Below are 12801 nucleotides of genomic sequence, written 5' to 3' on the forward strand. Positions count from 1 at the left end.
ACAATTTTTAATGTTATCATGTATTAATATACAATTTTTAATGTTATCATGTATTAATATACAATTTTTAATGTTATCATGTATTAATAAACATTTTTTAATGTTATTATGTATTAATACATAATTTTTAATGTTATCATGTATTAATAAACAATTTTTAATGTTATCATGTATTAAGACATAATTTTTAATGTTATTATGTATTAGTATATAATTTTTAATGTTATCATGTGTTAATATACAATTTTTAATGTTATCATGTATTAATATATAATTTTTTATGTTATCATGTATTAATCAACAATTTTTAATGTTATCATGTATTAATACATGATTTTTAACGTTATCATGTATTAATACATAATTATTAATGTTATCATGTATTAATAAACAATTTTTAATGTTATCATGTATTAATACATAATTTTTAATGTTATTATGTATTAATATATAATTTTTAATGTTATCATGTATTAATACACAATTTTTAATGTTATTATGTATTAATCTACAATTTTTAATGTTATCATGTATTGATATCCAATTTTTAATGTTATCATGTATTAATATACAATTTGTAATGTTATAATGTATTAATATACAATTTTTAATGTTATCATGTATTAATATACAATTTTTAATGTTATCATGTATTAATACATAATTTTTAACGTTACCATGTATTAATAACCAATTTTTTATGTTATCATGTATTAATAAACAATTTTTAATGTTATTATGTAGTAATACATAATTTTTAATGTTATTATGTATTAATCTACAATTTTTAATGTTATCATGTATTAATACACAATTTTTAATGTTATCATGTATTAATATACAATTTTTAATGTTATAATGTATTAATACATAATTTTTAATGTTATCATGTATTAATATATAATGTTTAATGTTATTATGTATTAATCTACAATTTTTAATGTTATCACATATTAATACATAATTTTTAACGTTATCATGTATTAATACATAATTTTTAATGTTATCATGTATTAATATACAATGTTTAATCTTATTATGTATTAATCTACAATTTTTAATGTTATCATTTATTAACATACAATTGTTAATGTTATCATGTATTAATACATAATTTTTAATGTTATCATGTATTAATATACAATTTGTAATGTTATCATGTATTAATACATGATTTTTAATGTTATCATGTATTAATATACAATTTTTAATGTTATCATGTATTAATACATAATTTTTAATGTTATCATGTATTAATACATAATATTTAATGTTATCATGTATTAATACATAATTTTCAATGTTATCATGTATTAATACATAATTTTCAATGTTATCATGTATTAATACATAATTTTTAATGTTATCATGTATTAATACATAATATTTAATGTTATCATGTATTAATACATAATTTTCAATGTTATCATGTATTAATACATAATTTTTAATGTTATCATGTATTAATACATAATTTTTAATGTTATCATGTATTAATACATAATTTTTAATGTTATCATGTATTAATACATAATTTTCAATGTTATCATGTATTAATACATAATATTTAATGTTATCATGTATTAATACATAATTTTTAATGTTATCATGTATTAATACATAATATTTAATGTTATCATGTATTAATACATAATTTCTAATGTTATCATGTATTAATACATAATATTTAATGTTATCATGTATTAATACATAATTTTCAATGTTATCATGTATTAATACATAATATTTAATGTTATCATGTATTAATACATAATATTTAATGTTATCATGTATTAATACATAATTTTTAATGTTATCATGTATTAATACATATTTAATGTTATCATGTATTAATACATAATTTTCAATGTTATCATGTATTAATACATAATATTTAATGTTATCATGTATTAATACATAATTTTCAATGTTATCATGTATTAATACATAATATTTAATTTTATCATGTATTAATAGATAATTTTCAATGTTATCATGTATTAATACATAATATTTAATGTTATCATGTATTAATAAACAATTTGTAATGTTATAATGTATTAATATACAATTTTTAATGTTATGCATTAATATACAATTTTTAATGTTATCATGTATTAATACATAATTTTTAACGTTACCATGTATTAATAACCAATTTTTTATGTTATCATGTATTAATAAACAATTTTTAATGTTATTATGTAGTAATACATAATTTTTAATGTTATTATGTATTAATCTACAATTTTTAATGTTATCATGTATTAATACACAATTTTTAATGTTATCATGTATTAATAAACAATTTTTAATGTTATAATGTATTAATACATAATTTTTAATGTTATCATGTATTAATATATAATGTTTAATGTTATTATGTATTAATCTACAATTTTTAATGTTATCACGTATTAATACATAATTTTTAACGTTATCATGTATTAATACATAATTTTTAATGTTATCATGTATTAATATACAATGTTTAATGTTATTATGTATTAATCTACAATTTTTAATGTTATCATTTATTAATATACAATTTTTAATGTTATCATGTATTAATACATAATATTTAATGTTATCATGTATTAATACATAATTTTTTATGTTATCATGTATTAATACATAATATTTTATGTTATCATGTATTAATACATAATTTTCAATGTTATCATGTATTAATACATAATATTTAATGTTATCATGTATTAATACATAATATTTAATGTTATCATGTATTAATACATAATTTTCAATGTTATCATGTATTAATACATAATTTTCAATGTTATCATGTATTAATACATATTTAATGTTATCATGTATTAATACATAATTTTTAAGGTTATCATGTATTAATACATAATTTTTAATGTTATCATGTATTAATACATAATTTTTAATGTTATCATGTATTAATACATAATTTTTAATGTTATCATGTATTAATACATAATTTTCAATGTTATCATGTATTAATAAACAATTTTTAATGTTATCATGTATTAATACATAATTTTCAATGTTATCATGTATTAATACATAATTTTTAATGTTATCATGTATTAATACATAATTTTCAATGTTATCATGTATTAATATACAATGTTTAATGTTATTATGTATTAATCTACAATTTTTAATGTTATCATGTATTAATACATAATTTTTAATGTTATCATGTATTAATATACAATTTTTAATGTTATCATGTATTAATACATAATTTTTAATGTTATCATGTATTAATATATAATTTTTAATGTTATCATGTATTAATACATAATTATTAATGTTATCATGTATTAATATACAATTTTTTATGCTATCATGTATTAATACATAATTTTTAATGTTATTATGTATTAATATACAATTTTTAATGTTATGTATTAATAAACAATTTTTAATGTTATGTATTAATAAACAATTTTTAATGTTATCATGTATTAATAAACAATTTTTAATGTTATCATGTATTAATATACAATGTTTAATGTTATTATGTATTAATCTACAATTTTTAATGTTATCATGTATTAATAAACGATTTTAACGTTATCATGTATTAATAAACAATTTTTAACGTTATCATGTATTAATCTACAATTTTTAATGTTATCATGAATTAACAATTTTTATGTTATCATGTCTTAATATACAATTTTTATGTTATCATGTATTAATATACAATTTTTAATGTTATCATGTATTAATAAACGATTTTAATGTTATCATGTATTAATAAACAATTTTTAACGTTATCATGTATTAATCTACAATTTTTATGTTATCATGAATTAATAAACAATTTTTATGTTATCATGTCTTAATGTACAATTTTTATGTTATCATGTATTAATAACCAATTTTTATGTTATCATGTATAAATAAACAATTTTTAATGTTATCATGTATAAAAGAAACAATTTTTAATGTTATCATGTATTAATAATTTTTTAAAATGTTTCATGTATTAATATACAATTTTTAATGTTATCATGTATGAATTAAAAGATTTTTTATGTTATCATGTATTAATGCACAATTCTTAATGTTATCATGTATTAATAAACGATTTTTAATGTTATCATGTATTAATAAACAATTTTTAATGTTGTCATGTATTAATAAACAATTTTTAATGTTATCATGTATTAATAAACAATGTTTAATGTTATCATGTATTAATATACAATTTTTAATGTTATCATGTATAATTAAACAATGTTTAATGTTATCATGTATTAATATACAATTTTTAATGTTATCATGTATTAATATACAATTATTAACGTTATCATGTATGAATATACAATTTTTAATGTTATCATGTATGAATATACAATTTTTAATGTTATCATGTATGAATATACAATTTTTAATGTTATCATGTATTAATATACAATTTTTAATATTATCATGTATTAATATACAATTTTTAATGTTATCATGTAATTAATATACAATTTTTAATGTTATCATGTATTAATATACAATTTTTAATGTTATCATGTATTAATATACAATTTTTAATGTTATCATGTATTAATATACAATTTTTAATGTTATCATGTATTAATAAACAATTTTTAATGTTATCATGTATTAATATACAATTTTTTTATGTTATCATGTATTAATATACAATTTTTAATGTTATCATGTATTAATATACAATTTGTAATGTTATCATGTATTAATGAACAATTTTTAATGTTATGATTTATTAATATACAATTTTTAATGTTATCATGTATTAATAAACAATTTTTAATGTTATCATGTATTAATATACAATTTTTAATGTTATCATGTATTAATATACAATTTTTAATGTTATCATGTATTAATAAACAATTTTTAATGTTATCATGTATTAATATACAATTTTTTAATGTTATCATGTATTAATATACAATTTTTAATGTTATCATGTATTAATGAACAATTTTTAATGTTATGATTTATTAATATACAATTTTTAATGTTATCATGTATTAATAAACAATTTTTAATGTTATGATGTATTAATATACAATTTTTAATGTTATCATGTATTAATATACAATTTTTAATGTTATCATGTATTAATAAACAATTTTTAATGTTATCATGTATTAATAAACAATTTTTAATGTTATGATGTATTAATATACAATTTTTAATGTTATCATGTATTAATATACAATTTTTAATCTCATCATGTATTAATATACAATTTATAACCTCATCATGTATTAATATACAATTTTTAATGTTATCATGTATTAATATACAATTTTTAATGTTATCATGTATTAATAAACAGTTTTTAATGTTATGATGTATTAATATACAATTTTTAATGTTATCATGTATTAATATACAATTTTTAATGTTATCATGTATTATATACAATTTATAACCTCATCATGTATTAATATACAATTTTTAATGTTATCATGTATTATATACAATTTATAACCTCATCATGTATTAAGCAGATGCCAGGAAATGCGTGAGCATGTTTTTTTTTTAAATTGAAAGTCACTAACCCTGGATTGATTATTGTTTCTTAACTATTGCAATGAAAGGGGAAGGTTGAACCTTGTTCGAGTATGCTTAGGAGGCAGTCCTAATCTTTTTTGGCACTTTCTTTTATGCTCTGAACGCCTTCTAATTTATTTTCACTCCTTACACTAAAAAAAAGTAAGTGGTGCAATATTTATTCTGTTGTCAAGGTATATCCCTCCAAGGCATTATCTCCTCTTTTGTGTAGTTTTTTTTGGGGAGGGGGGTATGGGAGGGCAGTGTAAAATATTGTTATCATGATATTATTCTTCCAGACATTATCTCCTCCTTTTTTATAGGGGATGGTGGAGGTTGTAATGTAATGCCTATCCTGGTCATGATACCATACCCCCACCCCGAGGATTTTTTTTGTAGAGAGAATTAATTAAACCAGAACAAATTGCCTTAATATGTGTCCATTCAATTTTTGCTGGAGTGGCAGAAAATCTGACAATGTTATTTATCCAAAAACTGAGATGGACTAAAATATGGTTTATCAAAATTAGCAAGAAATCAACTTTGAAGACAGCAGCAAAATTCCACCCCTTCACTGTTGAGGTCTTTAGATGCCTGAAAGCTTTCTACTCTCATAGTTCCCCCCCTCCCCGGACTGCTAAACTTTGAAATTTCCTTGTTTCCTGCTTCCCCAACTGTATTAACTTGGAGAAGTTTAAATGTAATTATGAACAGACATCTCACTGCTACAAGTCCCCCCCCCTGTTAGACACGATCCCAAGTACATTCCAAGTGGCAATATATCTTGTTGTTTGGGAGGGAGGTGAAAAAAACCCAAAAAAACGAAAAAAGAAAAAATCAGATGCATCTAGGAAGAAATAAAACTTTTCTTTTAGAGAAAGAAACAGTAACCATGGAAGGAATTCCAAAAGCTAGCAAAGGAAAGAAGACATTAGAGTGGACGCCTTTCTGTATTAACATGGAAGGGGCATGATTTTGCCGCTCTTCAGATTTATCAGAGGTATTTTGATTGTGAGGGTACAAGTGCAGCAAGTTTATTGGAGCATATTCTGTTGAAGTACTTGTAAACCGAACATAAAGATACATTGTGGTGATGGGACAGAGGTTGGAGCTTGGTAGACAGTGTAGGACTTATGGGATCAGAGATTGTCGAAGAGTGAGATTGGAGAGGATAATTTCCTGAGGAAAATATCTTCTTTGAAAAGTGTTTCATGAGTTTTGAAAAAGTCAAATGATCAGAAATTTATTTTTTTTCGTTGAATATAATAGGAGACGAGGAGGGGGTCTTTTTGACAAATTTATCCATTTTTTTGTGTTGGCAGAAATAAGTTTTTATTTACTATAAATCATTTGTTTCTTAGATAAGTTACGAAAGTTTTTATTATTTAAATTATTTGGACCATTGTTCTTATCTTGGGTATTATTCACACAACGTTTTGGCAGATGCAACTTCTGTCAAACTCGGGGAACCCTTTCCGTCAAACTCGGGGAACCTTTTCCGTCAAACTCGGGGAACCTTTTCCGTCAAAATTGGAGAACCTCTTCCGTCAAACTCGGGGAATCTTTTCCGTCAAACTTGGAGAAGTCTTCCGTCAAACTCGGGAAACCTTTTCCGTCAAACTTGGGGAACCTTTTCCGTCAAACTCGGGGAACCCTTTCCGTCAAACTCTGGGAACCCTTTCCGTCAAACTCGGAGAACCTCTTCCGTCAAACTCGGAGAACCTCTTCCGTCAAACTCGGGGAACCCTTTCCGTCAAACTTGAGGAAGTCTTCCGTCAAACTCGGAGAAACCTTTTCCGTCAAACTCGGGGAACCCTTTCTGTCAAACTTGGGGAAACCTTTTCCGTCAAACTCGGGGAACCCTTTCCGTCAAACTCGGGGAAACCTTTTCCGTCAAACTTGGGGAAACCTTTTCCGTCAAACTCGGGGAACCCTTTCCGTCAAACTTGAGGAAGTCTTCCGTCAAACTCGAGGAAACCTTTTTCCGTCAAACTCGGGGAATCTTTTCTGTCAAACTCGGAGAACCTCTTCCGTCAAACTCGGGGAATCTTTTCCGTCAAACTTGGGAAAGTTTTCCGTCAAACTCGAGGAAACCTTTTCTGTCAAACTCGGGGAATCTTTTCTGTCAAACTCGGGGAATCTTTTCTGTCAAACTCGGAGAACCTCTTCCGTCAAACTCGGGGAATCTTTTCCGTCAAACTTGGGAAAGTCTTCCGTCAAACTCGAGGAAACCTTTTCTGTCAAACTCGGGGAACCTTTTATTTAATCCATGGGAGTAACACGCTCTCGTTGCCTCAGCTATGATCCATGATGTAACAAAGTACTAAGTCTTCAAGTCCAATGTTAACAAGTTCCTAATGAACCGCCTCCTTAAGTAAACACTTCATCAAATCTCCACACTAACGTAATGTACTTGCAATAACCCTTATCCCTGAGTGGCTTCCGGGCCTTGATAAGTGGTGATCACTGTGTGTAAAAAAAAAAGAAAAAGTAAAATTCAATTGTGACATTTTTATGAGCGATTCATCTACTACACATAGGGGCACACAAGAAATGCAGTAAAATTAAAAGATAAAAAACAGTTTTCTGTGCAAGAAATGTAAAACAATTGAGACATTTTTTAGATGAGGATCGATTATTCATATGAATCGGACTACTGTTCTCATTTTGAATGTTATTGTTATGTTTCGGTTGATCTAATCTCGAAACTTCTTCAGGTGTTTATTGTTGAACAAAGATGAGAATAATAGCACAAATTATCAAACCTCATCTCAAACATAAAAAAAATCCTCATCTCAAAAATCCAGAAACACAAGTTAAAAAGTGGGTTTTTTTTTCGTTTTTTTTTTTTCGTTTTTTTTTTTTTTCGTTTTTTTTTTCCTCTATTTTCTTAATTTCTGTCGGTTTAGCTTCCTCTTCTTTTCTTCCCAGCTTTTCTTCCTTTCTTTCTTTCTACCCACTCATTTCAGTATGGGCCAGGGTACACACATTTTTTCCCTTTTTTCTTTTTCTTTTTTTTTTTTTTTTCTTTTTCACTAAAGAAATTCTACATTAAAAAATCCAAGTCAAAATAGTAGCAACATTTAATTGACAGCCAAACATTAAAAAAAAAAAAATAGTTCTTTCTAAAATTACTTCCATTCGGGATAAACTTTCATTTCACTAAGCTCAGATGTGCCAAAAACATTAGATTCGGATAAAAAAAATAAATAAATAAATAAAAACAAAACAAAAACAAAACTAATAACAACGAGGGGAATGACTTCCTGCCATCATAAGTATTTTTCTTTGTTCACAACAAAACCAAATACACGATCAAAAGAAATAACCAGAAAACTTTCAGTATTTACTCTATAGAATTCTGGCAAAAAAGAAAGAAACATAGAATTCTGTATTTAATAGAAGAGAGAAGATGGGGATATTATTGGTGATGTATGTGGCCTACAGAGCCAAGAGTTGAAGATTAACAAATTGATTCTCTTATTTAATCGTAGCATCTATTGATCTACCATCATCATCATCATCATCATCATCATCATTGTTGTTGTGGCTCTTATTAGGCTGCTCCAGTGCTCCACATACGAAAGAAAGATGGTGGAACGGGAGTCATTTCTGAACATACCTGTGAACTGCTTTCACAAAATTGTTGCAGCAACCCCAATTAAGTAGACCTTATATTCTCATCGCTTGTGCAGAAAACATTTTGGATGCTTGTTCCTATTTACAATGCCTCCCCACGGGACAGAGCTAGACACCAGGGTCGTTTTTTAACGTGGAGAAAAGGAACAAAAATAAAAATTGTCTCAGTCGTGAAGGATTTCTCCTCCACTGACAGAGAACAAGAAACTGAAGTGCAGCATCTGAAGAACAGATACTACACTTTTTTTTGGATGCTTGTTAACGTTGTGAAAATCACACTCGAGATGAGAACAATAGTCCGAATAATCGAAATAGCATGAATAATCAATCCTCATCTAAAAAAAAAAATCAGGAATAAATGATTGTTGATTCTTTGGAAATTTAAAAAAACAAAAAAAAAATCAGAAATAAATGATTGTTGATTCTTTGGAAATTTAAAAAAAAAAAAAAAAATCAGAAATAGATGATTGTTGATTCTTTGGAAATTAAAAAAAAAAAAAAACAAATCAGAAATAGATGATTGTTGATTTTTTGGAAATTAAAAAAAAAAAAAAAATCAGAAATAGATGATTGTTGATTCTTTGGAAATTAAAAAAAACAAACAAAAAAAAATCAGAAATAGATGATTGTTGATTCTTTGGAAATTTAAAAAAAAAACAAAAAAAAAATCAGAAATAGATGATTGTTGATTCTTTGGAAATTAAAAAAAAAAAAAAAATCAGAAATAGATGATTGTTGATTCTTTGGAAATTTAAAAAAAAAAAAAAAAAAAAAAAATCAGAAATAGATGATTGTTGATTCTTTGGAAATTAAAAAAAAACAAACAAAAAAAAAATCAGAAATAGATGATTGTTGATTCTTTGGAAATTAAAAAAACAAACAAACAAAAAAACAAAAAAAAATCAGAAATAGATGATTGTTGATTCTTTGGAAATTAAAAAAACAAACAAACAAACAAAAAAAAATCAGAAATAGATGATTGTTGATTCTTTGGAAATTAAAAAAAAAACAAACAAACAAAAAAAATCAGAAATAGATGATTGTTGATTCTTTGGAAATTAAAAAAACAAACAAAAAAAAATCAGAAATAGATGATTGTTGATTCTTTGGAAATTAAAAAAACAAACAAACAAACAAAACAAAATCAGAAATAGATGATTGTTGATTCTTTGGAAATTAAAAAAAAAAAAAACAAACAAAAAAATCAGAAATAGATGATTGTTGATTCTTTGGAAAACAAACAAAAAAAAATCAGAAATAGATGATTGTTGATTCTTTGAAAATTAAAAAAAACAAACAAAAAAAAATCAGAAATAGATGATTGTTGATTCTTTGGAAATTAAAAAAACAAACAAACAAACAAAACAAAATCAGAAATAGATGATTGTTGATTCTTTGGAAATTAAAAAAAAAAAACAAACAAACAAAAAAAAATCAGAAATAGATGATTGTTGATTCTTTGGAAATTAAAAAAACAAACAAACAAACAAAAAAAAATCAGAAATAGCTGATTGTTGATTCTTTGGAAATTAAAAAAAAAAAAAACAAACAAAAAAATCAGAAATAGATGATTGTTGATTCTTTGGAAATTAAAAAAAAAAAAAATCAGAAATAGATGATTGTTGATTCTTTGGAAATTTAAAAAAAAAACAAAAAAAAATCAGAAATAGATGATAGTTGATTCTTTGGAAATTAAAAAAAACAAACAAAAAAAAAATCAGAAATAGATGATTGTTGATTCTTTGGAAATTAAAAAAACAAAACAAACAAACAAAAAAAAATCAGAAATAGATGATTGTTGATTCTTTGGAAATTAAAAAAACAAACAAACAAACAAAAAAAAAATCAGAAATAGATGATTGTTGATTCTTTGGAAATTAAAAAAAAAAACAAACAAACAAAAAAAAATCAGAAATAGATGATTGTTGATTCTTTGGAAATTAAAAAAACAAACAAACAAAATAAAAAAAATCAGAAATAGATGATTGTTGATTCTTTGGAAATTAAAAAAAAAAACAAACAAACAAAAAAAATCAGAAATAGATGATTGTTGATTCTTTGGAAATTAAAAAAAAAAAAAATCAGAAATAGATGATTGTTGATTCTTTGGAAATTTAAAAAAAAAAAAAAAAAAAAAAAATCAGAAATAGATGATTGTTGATTCTTTGGAAATTAAAAAAAAACAAACAAAAAAAAAATCAGAAATAGATGATTGTTGATTCTTTGGAAATTAAAAAAACAAACAAACAAACAAAAAAAAATCAGAAATAGATGATTGTTGATTCTTTGGAAATTAAAAAAAAAAAAAAACAAACAAACAAAAATCAGAAATAGATGATTGTTGATTCTTTGGAAATTAAAAAAAAAACAAACAAACAAAAAAAATCAGAAATAGATGATTGTTGATTCTTTGGAAATTAAAAAAACAAACAAACAAACAAAAAAAAAATCAGAAATAGATGATTGTTGATTCTTTGGAAATTAAAAAAAAAAAAAAACAAACAAAAAAAATCAGAAATAGATGATTGTTGATTCTTTGGAAATTAAAAAAACAAACAAACAAACAAAAAAAAATCAGAAATAGATGATTGTTGATTCTTTGGAAATTAAAAAAAAAAACAAACAAAAAAAAATCAGAAATAGATGATTGTTGATTCTTTGGAAATTAAAAAAAAAAAAAAAAATCAGAAATAGATGATTGTTGATTCTTTGGAAATTAAAAAAAAAAAAAAAAAAAAATCAGAAATAGATGATTGTTGATTCTTTGGAAATTAAAAAAAAAAACAAACAAACAAAAAAAAATCAGAAATAGATGATTGTTGATTCTTTGGAAAACAAAAAAAAAAAATCAGAAATAGATGATTGTTGATTCTTTGGAAATTAAAAAAAAACAAACAAAAAAAAATCAGAAATAGATGATTGTTGATTCTTTGGAAATTAAAAAAACAAACAAACAAACAAAACAAAATCAGAAATAGATGATTGTTGATTCTTTGGAAATTAAAAAAAAAAAACAAACAAACAAAAAAAAATCAGAAATAGATGATTGTTGATTCTTTGGAAATTAAAAAAACAAACAAACAAACAAAAAAAAATCAGAAATAGATGATTGTTGATTCTTTGGAAATTAAAAAAAAAAAAAAACAAACAAAAAAATCAGAAATAGATGATTGTTGATTCTTTGGAAATTAAAAAAAAAAAAAATCAGAAATAGATGATTGTTGATTCTTTGGAAATTAAAAAAAAAAAAAATCAGAAATAGATGATTGTTGATTCTTTGGAAATTTAAAAAAAAAACAAAAAAAAAATCAGAAATAGATGATAGTTGATTCTTTGGAAATTAAAAAAAACAAACAAAAAAAAAAATCAGAAATAGATGATTGTTGATTCTTTGGAAATTAAAAAAACAAACAAACAAACAAAAAAAAATCAGAAATAGATGATTGTTGATTCTTTGGAAATTAAAAAAAAAAAAAACAAACAAAAAAAATCAGAAATAGATGATTGTTGATTCTTTGGAAATTAAAAAAAAAAAAATCAGAAATAGATGATTGTTGATTCTTTGGAAATTAAAAAAAAAAAAAAAATCAGAAATAGATGATTGTTGATTCTTTGGAAATTAAA

At 23.0% G+C, this 12801-nt stretch overlaps 1 protein-coding gene across 11 annotated transcripts in view; it reads right to left on the minus strand.

Annotated features, from left to right (window-relative positions):
* LOC145255848 (uncharacterized) overlaps positions 1 to 12801 on the minus strand; it is a 542783-nt gene that overhangs the window by 211039 nt on the left and 318943 nt on the right. The window lies entirely within an intron of this gene.

Source organism: Euprymna scolopes, chromosome 31, assembly GCF_053919585.1.
Source record: "Euprymna scolopes isolate OS-2025 chromosome 31, ASM5391958v1, whole genome shotgun sequence".
Classification (NCBI taxonomy): domain Eukaryota; kingdom Metazoa; phylum Mollusca; class Cephalopoda; order Sepiida; family Sepiolidae; genus Euprymna; species Euprymna scolopes.